Source organism: Equus caballus, chromosome 4 (assembly GCF_041296265.1).
Source record: "Equus caballus isolate H_3958 breed thoroughbred chromosome 4, TB-T2T, whole genome shotgun sequence".
In the NCBI taxonomy this organism is placed as follows: Eukaryota; Metazoa; Chordata; class Mammalia; order Perissodactyla; family Equidae; genus Equus; species Equus caballus.
The window spans coordinates 60,522,981-60,536,138 of NC_091687.1; the positions used below are offsets into that span (position 1 = coordinate 60,522,981).

The 13,158-nt window shown below is 39.9% G+C and overlaps 1 protein-coding gene across 21 annotated transcripts in view; it reads right to left on the minus strand.

Moving 5' to 3' along the window:
* The window catches only part of OSBPL3 (oxysterol binding protein like 3), a 178,128-nt gene that overhangs the window by 141,935 nt on the left and 23,035 nt on the right, over positions 1-13,158 (minus strand). For 7 of the 21 annotated variants that reach the window (XM_023639391.2, XM_023639389.2, XM_023639390.2 and 4 more), the window contains exon 2: positions 5,044-5,141. The exons of 9 other annotated variants lie outside the window; for them this stretch is intronic. The gene's annotated coding sequence lies outside the window, so the exon portion shown is untranslated. Of the gene's footprint in view, positions 1-5,043; positions 5,142-11,028; positions 11,160-13,158 lie in introns of all 21 variants that reach the window. 5 more of the 21 variants (XM_070265738.1, XM_070265733.1, XM_023639387.2 and 2 more) reach the window with 2 other exon arrangements.

Consider the following 13,158-nt stretch of genomic DNA (forward strand, 5'->3'; position numbering starts at 1 on the left):
CAAACAATCCTATTAAAAACAAGCAGATGATCTGAATAGACATTTTTCCAAAGAAGACACACAGATGGCCAACAGGTACATGAAAAGGCACCGGGGAAACGCAAATCAAAACCACCAGGAGGTATCACCTCACACCTGTCAGAATGGCTGTCATCACACAAGAGATAACAGGTGTTGGCAAGGATGGAGAAAAGGGAACTTACTGTTGATGGGAATGTAAACTGGTGCAGCCACCACGGAAAACAGTATGGAGGGTCCACAAAAAACTAAAAATAGAACTACCATATAATCCAGCAATTCCACTGCTGGGTATTTATATAAAGAAAACAAAAAAACTGACTCGAAAAAATATATGGCCTTCCGTGTTCACCGCCGCATTATTTACGAATACAGAAACAACCTAAGTGTCCATCAATGGATGAATGCACAAAGAAAATGTGGTGTGTGTATATATATATATAAAAAATGAAATATTATTCAGCCACAAAAAGGAAAGAAATCTTGCCATTTACAACAACATGGATGGACCTGAGGGCATTATGCTAAGTGAAATAAACAGAGAAAGACAAATACCATGTGATCTTAGTTATACGGGGAATCTAAAAAACAAAAAAAAGAAAGAAACACCAAGTTCATAGATACAGAGAACAGGCTAGTGGTTGCCAGAGGTAGGGGATGGGGCAGTGGGCAAAATGGGTGAAGGGGATCAAAAGGTTCAACCTTCCAGTTATAAAATAAATAAATCATGGGATGTAATGTACAGCATGGTGACTATAGTTAATAATGCTGTACTGTATATTTGGAAGTTACTAAGAAACTAAATCTTAAAAGTTTTCACAAAAAAAAAAAAAAGAAAGAAAGAAAGACTTCCTAACACCAATTATTGATGATTGTGGCATCAGGTAATAGAAAGTGGAGAGGAGAGAAACGAAGAAATCTGGGATTGTGGAAATAGACTGTCAAAGAAATTAATCTTATAGTATACAAAAATCTTTCTTTAGGGCTGGCCCCATGGCTCAGTGGTTAAGTTCGCAGGCTCTGCTTCGGCAGCCTGGGGTTTTGCCCATTGGGATCCTGGGCACCGACCTAGCACTGCTCAGCAGGCCATGCTGATGTGGCGTCCCACGTAGAGAACTCAAAGGACCTACAACCAGAACATACAACTATGTACTGGGGGCTCTGGGGAGAAGAAGAAGAAAAAAAGAAAAGATTGGCAACAGTTGTTAGCTCAGGTGCCAATCTTTAAAAAATAAAAAAAAATAAAATTTTTAATGGCCCAACATAAGTGGATCCTTAGATGATGTTTTTTCAAGTGTTTTAAAAATAAAAATGTCTTTAAATAAAAGCTCAAGTAAAAAGTAAATCATAATTACTCTTTCAATTGTGCATAGAGGATTTATATTTAATTTCCTATCCCTTTTGGTTAAAAAAAGGGAAAAATGAAAAGTAAGTGCAAACCAAAAAGGTCACTCAGCAATATTAAATATATACATAGAGTCCATGACTATGAATGTGGATACAAAGAACAAAAAACACTTTTAGAGCTGGTAAAAGAATTTGATTTACAAAAGCCAGAAAACTGTTAGTGTTTATGACATAAACTTTATTATTGTATGTACACACACACACATACACACACACATATAAAGGATGTTCTGTCTTTTTCTTTTCCTCGAAGTTCCCTAGCTTACCAGTAAAGATGTAAGAATTGAGCTTGAAGTAAAAATATTCTTTTACTTTCTTCTTCCATGCAGTGGCTGACAAAAACCGCCACAGGGGAGAAACCTGTATTAATTATCCTCATGGCTTGCAAGAAAAGCTCTTTATTAATTTCAGACTAAACAGATACAAATAAAGAGAGACAAAACACTCCAGACATAAATCTGCCGCAAAAGCTCTCCAAAACGAGACATAACACCCCCGGTACATCTTTCAGCTTGGATGAAGAAACACTTTCAGCAAGACCTGGAATGTTTTCATTTTTTTTAAACATAAAAGGGAATATTTTATTCAACCATGAATGAAACTGTAGAAAGCTTCTGTATTGTTGACGGGAACACCTCTTGGGGATACGATTTAGTGGAATTATATCACCGAATAACTAAAAGGAAGAACAGGAATGAACGTGGAGGGGCCTCCTCCCGGCCACTCTTGCATGCTTTGAAAAAGGAGCTCAGACGTGGATAAAGTTTTAGAACGCAGTCGTCGAGAGGCACTTGAACTACGCAGGCACCAGAATGACGCACAAAATTCTATTCGACAAAACTAATATTTGATTTGGGTTAGGATCAACAATCTAAACAGAATTAAGGAAAAGAATTTCAAAACTAACCAAACATAAGTAATATAAACTTTTGTTTCGGGGACAGGGAAACTGAGGCCTATAGGCTCAACATTTGCTCCATGTCCTGTTACCACTAACCATACACCTGGTTACCTAGGTGTACCTTGTGTCTGCATTCACACTCAATACAATGCACTGGAGCAGACTGAAACCGCAGAAGGGATGGTCGAATCCTCCATGTCCAAAAAATTATTTTTAACATGCTTAAACAATACATGAAACTGGATTAAAATTTTAGGTATTGCTCTACCGATAAGGGAAGCCTCATATGAGCCACCTCAAGAGACCAGGTACTAAACTTTTTTCTTGAATTTAATGTAATTCATGCCAGGCCTATGTATACTGATATACAAAATTCTACAACATTCTTAACTCTATGTATTACATCAACTCTAAGGAGATTATGTCAGGTAATTTCCAGGATTCCTTGGTTGTAACAATCTGCAAACCATTAGCTGAATCCATAAACAAGGGTACCATCAGGGTTCTCAGACTTAAAATATCCCCCTCATTGAATTCCCTTTCCCCTCCTCCACCTCCCCTAAAATAACTCTGGGCTTTCTCAAACGTAATACTACCTCAAAAGATAAACAGATTAAACTTTCACTTGAGAGGTTTCGTTCCATCACTCTCATGGTTCCGGCCACCCATCTATAGCACAATTCGCCATATCCAACCATTTGTGAGCTCTGCCAAGCAGTTAGCCCATATCTTTCCAAACCAAGCAACTCTTCCCTGGGGTTTCTTTCAGGAAGAATCCCAGCAAGTTCTAATTTCCTATTCCTGGAGGAAAGGTTGCTCAGAACTTGGGGTTAAATGCCTTTTATTAAAGTATTGCATGGTTGCTGAATTATAACCAGAATTTCAATCTTCATCTTAAATACGAGTTTATTAATTGAGCACTTGTTAGTATTCTCGGATGAAAACCAAATAGATTAACAGAAAAAGGATTAGGCACATTAAAAAGCAGTCAGATTGTATCACTTATTAAGTAGTTCATAGCCAAGGAGGGAAGCTCATTCTAAACAGAAACCACAGATTTATATCCACTCCCTATTTCAGGACCTGGCACGCAGATGCTCAATAAATGCTGAATGAATGAATGAATGAAAATAAAACTCCAAGTCACTTCAGACCAAGGCACAACTGAAGCTCCATTTTATAAATGGTCGACGTCCTCTGGCATTTCATTAGCTGTTCCATGGCATGAACGAGAAGGATGTAGTATGTATCCCAGGATTAACTCTTGCAACAAAATGTTAGACAAATGAGATCACAAAGAAAATCATCTGCGTGCTAATCAACATAACAACAGTGATAGACAATCTGAAACACTTCCTCAGTCACTGGGACAGACCTTAGAACATACGCAGAGAAAGGGTCTGGGTAACACTGGAGATAACAGGCCCAAACAGATCACTCTTCCTCTTGCATGGCACTCCACTCTTCTACCTTCCCCAACAGCTACAGCTTTCATGGAGGCAAACAGAGGAGCTATGATGTCCAAATAGACACTGAGTCACTCAAGCTGAAACACCGTCCTGAACCCCAGGAGTCTTCCAGCTGCTTTACTAAGTTCTGAAAAGTCTTTCTGGTCAAACAGTTTGGGTTAGGCTTTTTTTTTTTTTTTTTGAGCAAATTAAGATATCTTTAGACATGAAGTTATTATTTATTCTCTGCACTGAGAGAGATTGTTACTTTTTAATCCTTTCTCCATAAGGATGTCAAAATCTTCCAGTCACAAGGTAAGGCATCAAACCAAAATAGCTTTACAAGTTCCATATAATTATGAATGTTGTTACAGCTACTCTCATGTCAACAATCATTTACCCTCCTTGAATTCATATAAACACATTCACTAGAGACTCATTTAACCTGGGCCTTTCTGCTCCAAAGAAACTAGACAGCAGCTCTCTCATCATTCCAACCATATTACTCAATGCCGTCTGGCCAATTCTCTCACACAGACCAGAAAAAAAAAACAAATGCAAGAAGATAAGGCCTGCAACCCTTCTTACCCCACCTCCTGCAAATGAACCCCAGTTCTGTCTAAAGAACACCGTAAAAGAATTAAAACTTGGACCCTAAACAAACAAAAAATCATTCTGCATTGACACCCTCTCTTTAATTTCAACTTGGAAATTTTTAGCACGAATATGGTGACCAAACTATGTTACCTAGAAATTATAAGGGTGGAAGACATTTTTGAAAGGATATTTTTAAAAGAGCGTAAGAAATATCATACGGGGGTCTAATAAGCAGTTCCTCTGGCCAAGGGTTCTTGCCGATAGTACTAGAGATGGGATATTTATCCCATCCAATGGGCTGGATTGGGATGGAGTGAAAGGATAAAGCAATTGGGCAGATAAGGAAAATGTAATCACACCCTCCATAATCACGACTTCAAAGACCCATGATGTCCCTTGGTCACTAGAAGTTTCATGAAAATAGGGTTTTTATTTTGTCACTGCTATACAGACCCCCAGTACTTGAACAGTGTCTGGCACATAAAAGGCTCCCCATAAATTATTCTTGAATTAATACATTGTTTCAGCAGAGTCATCCAGTAACACTTTAATTTACTAGTTCCCTACTAATAACGCAAAAAACACTTAAACCTTTCCCATAATGCAACTGGGTGCCACCATGTCATTCAGGGATTCATTCATTCCAGCAGCAAAAATATACTAAGCACTTACAGTATGTTGGGAATACAATGGTGGACAAGACATGGAGTTCTTGCCCTCACAGGGCTTGCATTCCAGTGACTTTCCCTGGCTGCCAGGTGGAGGACCGGCTGTGGGAGTGGAGAGGAGAAACAAAGAGGCCAGTTAGGATGCTAGTGTAGACCAAAGGTGAGATGATGGTAGCTCAGATCAGGGAGGACTTGATGAGAAGGGATTGGATTCAGAATATATTTGGTACATTTGGAGGTTGATGGGAATAATCCAGGAGATGGAGAAATTGATAATGCAAGAGAAGGAGATAAATCCACAGACAAAGCCCTTGAATAAGCAAGAGAGGTTGGGATCCCATGCACACGTGGACGGTCTCAGACAGGGGCAGGGACAAGCGACTCGCTGTAACAGGAGGGCAGGCAGAGAGTATGGGTACCACAATCTTCCTTAGTACCTAAATCTGCAACAAAGTAAATTCTTATCTAAACAAAACCCACCAGGCACAGGTTAAGTCCATTCTTTTCCCTGATTAAGAAAAGTAACACCTGTTCATGGTATCTAGAAATTTAAAATATAGAAAAGTATTTAAAAACACACATTGATAATCACCTGTAATTCTATCATCTAGTGATAACTATTATAAACTTTTGTTGTATTTTATCCCCAAATTTTTTCTAGTCACCTATCTAATTTATTTGTCTTGTTGGGTTCATAGCCTATATATAATTCTATATCCTGCTTTTCTCAGAAGCATTTTCCTCTTTCGGCACTCACATGTTTCTCAGTTTAATGGAAGGACTGCCTCGGAGTCAAAAGCACTATGTTCGAGTCCCAACTCTGCCGAGGTCAAGCCTTCGACACCCTAAGTCCCTTCACGGCTCTGGCCTTCAAGACAGCTCTGGTGACCTCTGGGGAACACAGGGGCACTCTTTGCTCCTGTCCTCTTCCTACCACTCTGGGAGGGAGGGTCATCTCCATCACCAACCTCTCTTCCTTCAGGACACACCTCAATGTTCTGTCCCAGTCATGTTCCCATGGTATATCCTCTCCTGGGGGCATCCCACCCATCCCTTGGTTTAAATATGCTTCTAGACAAGTACGCTCTTTCCATGGAGTAGACTCTCATTCTGAACATGCCAGTGGATGCCTCTTTTCTCTATCTGTACACACTTCCTCTCACAAAGCTGCTCCTGGTCACGTCATTACTCAAGTACCATCCATCTAATTACTCTGCCACTATCTTCTCACATCCAGTCTCTCATATGCATTCTACCTCCTAAATCGGGCTCCTGTGATCCCTGCTTATATACAAACACTCTATATTTCTTTTCATAGATGCCCTACATTATCTCAGCCCACCCCATACCTCTTTTATCTCCTCTGCTACTTCTCTCCGCTTCACTCCACAAACCTACCCTGGGCTCCTTGTTATTCTTCAAACACTTAAGCACCCTCTTGTCCCAGAGCCTTTGAACTTCCTGTTTCCTCCACCTGGACCACTGGTTCCCCCAGACATCTGTGTAGTCTGTGCTTCCTCTCTCTCCTCAGGTCTCTGCTCAAATGTTACCTTATCAGAGAGGCCTTTGGCCATTCTATGTAAAATCAAATAGCAACACCCAGTCCCTTTTATTTATTCTCTAACCCCTTAGCCCTGCTTTAACGCTCTCCATGGCACTTAATATCACCTGGCACAAATATCTGTTGATAATGTAAGCTCCACAAGGGCATGATCTTGTACACTATTGTATCCCCGGGACACACAGGCGCCTGGCACATTCACAGGCATTTGATAAATATCTTCAGAATGAATGCTTTTCAACACTACAATCATTAAGCTCCTTCAGCACACCCACTCCTATGCAGCTTAGTCACTGTGACCTCACAGATCTTTTTCACTCTTGGCCCTGCTGAGAAAACCCTGCACTTGTAGCTATGAGATCAGGCTAACTCCCAGCTACTTCCAACTCACCAAATGGCTGCACCACCTGCAAACTCTAACAGCGTGATTTCCACTTCATAATCCAGAACACTAATAAAGATGTCCATTTCAACCAGGCCTTGAAATCAATCTCCACGGAGAATACTGATTGACCCCTCCCAGGATCACAGTGACCCAGAGCCAACACCTTAATGCGAACTCAGTGCTGACTTCCATCATCCAGGTACCCACTCAGTAGTGTAAAGGCTTTAATAAATGCTGTGTGACTGAAACAGCGCAAAGCCTGTCCCAGAGCGATTCCTGACCCAGCCTCCAGGGCACCAGCTGGGCTCCCAATTAACCAGCGCCCTTTTCTGTCCTTCCGAGATATTTCTATATCTGCACAAGATGCCAATGGATAGATTACTCTACCAACTAAAGCATCAGACCACTCAGATTAGAATATAGCTAATTAAAGAAAGAAATCTTTCATTAGTATTCCCAACTCTGGCTTTATCTCCCACCTGCCCATTCCATGTCTTTGTTGCTATGAGGAAATGAAAGAGAAAGCCCCGGAATATCTGTTGCCTTTTTCACATCTTCTCTTAACTACCAAATGAGCATCTTCCTTTATCTTTGTCTTGTGCACACGATGCATGTTTCGCACGGGAGGTTTTCCTGTTATAAAGTTGGTCTCATTGTTAGACTTAAAACTTTTGGATTCTTCATATTCTTCCTTGTAAATCTAGCCTTTTTCTATATTTTGTGGTTTTCTCATCAGTTTTTCAGCTACTTGTATAATTTCATTTTAATAATCAAATTTTATTTTTCAATGAAGAGATCTTGCTTTGTTCCTCTATTATTGCTTTTTTTCCCCTTAATTCTTTTACCCCTCAACTGTTGCTTTCTTCTCATGGAGTTCCTTTGTTCTGGTGTGTTAAAATTCCTTTTTAAAATAGGTTCTCCTTGTTCTACTGAATTTCAAGTTCCTGGGTTCATGACTGGCTCCGCTAACTAAAGAGGTGAGATCGTCGGCATATCCTTTCACGCCCTTTCACATTTTGTTTTCCTTCCTTATCAATGCCTTGCCCCCCTCCCCACTCTCCCAAAATTAAACACTCAACAGAATGTTCTAACTGCTTGTCAGTATAACTGGAATAAGGCATGTCCTATCTGCCTTGCCTGGTGCTGTGAAAGTCAAGTAAGACCAAGTGGGTAGAACTGTTATTCCAACCATTCTAGAAAGTTCCAGTCTCTATAGTTGAATAGGCCCTTCGCTTCTGATAAAAGAGGAATTGAATATTCTGAAAGGAAGGAGCCCAATCCTATCAAAGCAACATAATCCACTCACAAGGTCTTTGCCAAGATTATGGCAGAACAGACACAAAAAGAAAAAATTTTCCACCATCAACTAAGGTGTGTGAGAAACAAATCCTTCCCATTAATAAAAAATAATGACACTTCTAGACTCCCCAAACACACAAATCCACAAGCTGCATTAAGCAAAAACTTATCAAATCTGCAACCATCTCTTTCTTAATGAATTTCCACCTTTTCACCAGTGATAGTTTGAAACCAAGCTCTCATCTAGACTGAACAACTGAGGCTGGATCACGTGGCAGTAGTGTATGCAGAGAACCATCCAGAGAAAAACTGCTAATAAACACTTCTCAGATCACTAAGCTTCAACTACTACTATTCAGTACTTATTCATTCCGCCTAAAAACACTCAAGAATTTTGCCTTTCATCCTTTTAACAAAATTCTAGTAAATGAAGTTACTTCTTAAACAATACACTTGATGTTCCCAAATCTAATATCAGCCACTGAAAGATTTTGTACAAATTGCTTAAATACCTGTTTCAGCTTTCTCATTTGTAAAACAGAACTAAAAACTGCTCCCTCAGTTGGTTAATCTTAAGAATAAAAGAGGGAATGCACTTGAAAAAAATTTATAAGCCGTAACAAACTATACAAAAATACAATGGTCAGAGTGCAATTGAAAGTCCTCTATGATTCCATTTTCTATTCGGGGCGGGGGGAAGGTGACGACAATGTTACTTATTTTGAATAGGTAACACATTCACATGGTTCAAAATTCAAAGGCTGCAAAAGGGTGTACAGTAAAAATCTCCCATTCCTTTCCACCAACCACCTAATTCTCTTCTCAGGAAGTAACTAACGTAATCAACTTCATATGTATTTTTTCAGATACATGTGCATTTCCCCCTAACTTTTACATAAATGCTAAATGTACCACTCACTGTTTGACACCTTCTTTTTCCCAATTTAACAACATCTCTTGGAGGGTGTCTCATATCGAAATATCCGTATAGAGAGAGCTCCCCCATTCTTGTCATTGGCTGCATGGGAAGCCACTGATTGGAGGAACCATGGTTTATTTAACTGTCTCCCACATTTAGGTTATTTCCAATCTCTTACTGTTATAGCCTTTTGCTCATGTATAAGCATATTTATAAGGTACATTTCTAAAAAGGAATTGCTGGGTCAAAAAGTATACACATTTTCAATTTTGAAATAGATTGCCAGATTGCCTCCATAAAGGTTTATAGCAATTTCTTCTCCTTCTAGCCATAAATGGAGCCTATTTCTCCAAACACTTGTCAATATATTCTCTTGTGAAACACTGTTATTAAATATCAGTCAATAGGATTGTGAAAAAATATTTCCATGAGCATCTCCATGTGTTTTAATTTGCTTTTCCTAATGAGTTTTTGGGTCTTTTTTTGATTGATAGTCTCTCTTTGAATTTTGAGAAAATTTATTTCACTCCCTTTAACTTTCTTCCATCTCCCTCTGCACATCCTATGATCCAGCCACTGTGAGCTATTGCTGTTCCCCAAAATGGGTCACATTTTGGGAAGTGCCCCTTCCTTCCAGCTCCATTCACAAATTTTATTTATTTTATTTATTTTTTTGCTGAGAAAGATTCTCCCTGAGCTAACATTTGTGCCAATCTTCCCCTATTTTGTATGTGGGTCACCACCATAGCATGGCCACCAAGGAGTGGTATAGGACCACGCCTGGGATCTGAACCCGGGCCTGAAAGAGGAGAATGCCAAACTTAACCACTAGGCCACGGGGCCAGCCCTACTCACAAAATTTTTTGACAGTTAAGTTCAAAAGCATTTCAATATTTGTAAAATGTTCCTGTATTCCTCTCATAGGGCTTAATCCATCTTTCCTCCAGGTGCCCAGGGCACATTTTTAGAGCTTCATAATACCATCATTTCACTCTGCCTTGTATATCTTTGAGCTTCTTCAAGTTTAAGACCAAATTCTCCATCTTAGCATCCCCTATGACATCCAACACATTCACGTGATTAACATGGGATGAAAGACTGAGTTAGAAATACAGACTGTGAGTTTCTAACTGCAATACAGGAGCCACAAGAGGTATTCAGAACTGTTTGATTAAGAAGAAAATGAGGTGACCAGAGGAGATCAGCTCTAGGGACCAGGCAAAGACTGCAGAAAAAGATGAAACAAAACAAAACAAAAAAATGGTACCAAAATAGCAATTACTCTTAAATGAACCCTCTGTTGAGCTACCAAGAAAAAAACAACTATTTATTCCCATGCAGATATGTGCCTCAGCACCCAGCTTCCCTCTCAATATTATTTTAAAACACTACACAACAGACAAAGAAAGAGAGAGTGCATGGGAGGAGTAATTAATGGCAAATGCAGGTGTCTGAACAGAGGGAAAGCAAGGGACACAAAATTCTACCTCATTTGTCTTCTAAAAATATTCTCATAATACAAAGGCACGCCCTGCTTGTGTAGTGTTTAAATGAATGAGAAACCTAATCAAAATGGTTTTTGTGACTCTTAACCATAGCCCAGATACAAATACTTCAGAGATTAAAAAAAAAAAAAAATTGATGGTGCTGAACTAGTCAAGCAGTGCTTCATATAAACAGAGAAAATGGACAAAATAAAATCAATAAATAGTAAACTCAATTATCTGTGCTAAAAGAGACAGATTTCCAAAAATCTTTTCTCTTTGGCTGTGAAATACAGATATAACAGGAACTCCAAGACTGATGAACAGAACCCAACACTTACCCTCTTCTGAACTTGGCATTAATCCATTTTTAAGTTGATCTCAATAGGACTCAAGGAAACGGCAAAAGGAAAAGATCTGAAGTCTAGGCAACGACCAGAGAGAGGTGACTTTGCAGTCAGCTTTCAACTTCCTGTTGTAAAGGGAGATTCCAAATAAATAATTAACTGAAACTCACAGATAATCCACCACAGTTCACATTGGCCAATGTACAAAACTGGTTTTTCACAGAAACATTGCCAAGTAGGTAGCCCCTCCAGAAAGAAACCAAAAAAAAAAGATGAGATGCTGCCAAGGTTTTAATTACACCCCTTGATCTTATCTTGTCCACCTTCAGGCAAAGGGGCTAAGAAGCAGTGAAATTTGCAGAAGGCAGGAGCAACAAGGAAAACAAGCAAGAGACTTGAACTTTCAAGTGAATTTTTTTTAAATCTGGAACTAATAATTTTTGGCTCATGTAATGATAAAAAGAAAAAATGTTTTCCCCTTACAGAAAGAAGGCTTAGAATTAACTGGTAAGGATCTGAGCTAGGAATGGTATCAAGGGAAAACACAAGATTAGAAGTTACCTTCCTTCCTCCAACAGCAAAGCAGATTTATGGAAGGCATCTATGCTGACCATTCAGCCAAAACCAATCATGAATTATCTAACACTGACCCAGTTAAACAGGTTCAAAGAGAGGATCATCATCATGTAACCAAGACTAGTTGAAATTAGCCTTGAAATTAGCAATGAAGAACAACAAGAAGAGTACTTGCTGAGGGCCTAACAAGAGGTGGCAGTGAGGTGAGTACATTAATCAAGAAATGACTAGGAGATCTCTCTAGAACTCAGGAGTCCACAAAATAAATGAGTAGGTTAAGAAGGGACTAAATAAGCAAATGTCTAGATAGCATCAGAGTTGAGCATTTACTCATTCATCAAGCACTTACCCTGAGTGCTCACAACACTGTATGGACAGCCACTATTTTCATCTATCTAACCAACTCCCCCTTCTGGTACCAGCATCTCAATATTACTTGGAGGAACCATCCCTTCCCCTGGTTCCATAGGGAACACCTGACCTACGTCTAGCCAGTAATAGCCCTCATAACTCTGTCAGTCACTGGTTCAGGATTAGGGGCATGACCGAAGGCAGGGACAATCAGAAGCAACAGCCATCTGCAGAACTAATAGAAGTGCTTAGCATGTAGGAAGTAAGTCTACAGCTGCTAAGAGGTACTCATGTAGAAAAAGCATGCCTGAGAATGAAGCCAGAACCAGGGCCCTGAAGACACGGGCTGAGCTCCTAGATCCAGCCACGCCTGAAGCTCACCCTATTCTTGGACTTTTTAGCAACTTAAGTCAATAAATTTTCTTTTAAACTGTTCTTAAGCTCGATGGGTTTCTGTTACCTGCAAACAAAATGTCCTAATACATCACTACTACCTTATTCCTTTAAACCCCTTTACAGGAATAACTCTTCAGCCAGAGCATCCACTCTCAATTGTTAAAAAATCAAAAAATACCTTTTGAAATGAAACATTCTAAGAAATGGATACGAAATCAGCTTGTTCTTTATTATTCCCTGAATCTTAGGAACCTTTTGATGAGTGAATTATCTCTTCCCACAAAGGAAAACAAGCTTCTTGGTGTAAATGATTATTCACACCAGACCTAATACTAGGTTGGTTGGGCCTTTAGAACAGCAAAATCCTGTCTGTTCAGCTCCATCTTTGTGGGTCTGGGGAGTTGATAGGACGAAGTGAAATTTGAGGGTTCTGCTACTTGAATTGACTTCTTTCTGCCTCCCCCAGGGAAAGGAGGTGAACCCAAATAAAGAGTGTGTGGATTCTACAAGCCTTCCTTCTGCCCCTCCTTTCCCACAAAACAGAGGCCAGACATGTGGTCTAACCTCAGCTCCAAAGTGCTGACATCAGCAGTCACATTCTGAGAGTTTGGAACCAGCTTACCGTACGGAACCCCATTCTGACTGAAAGCACAGACCTGCCACAGCAGTCTCCACAGGGAATCTGCCCAGGACTCCTTGCCCCTTTTGCTGATATCTGCCCTGGGGAGACAGCAGCACGTCCAGTTGAGTTCACATCTGACTGCTTCCACACAAGGACGTGGGTGAGGCGGGAGTATGTTA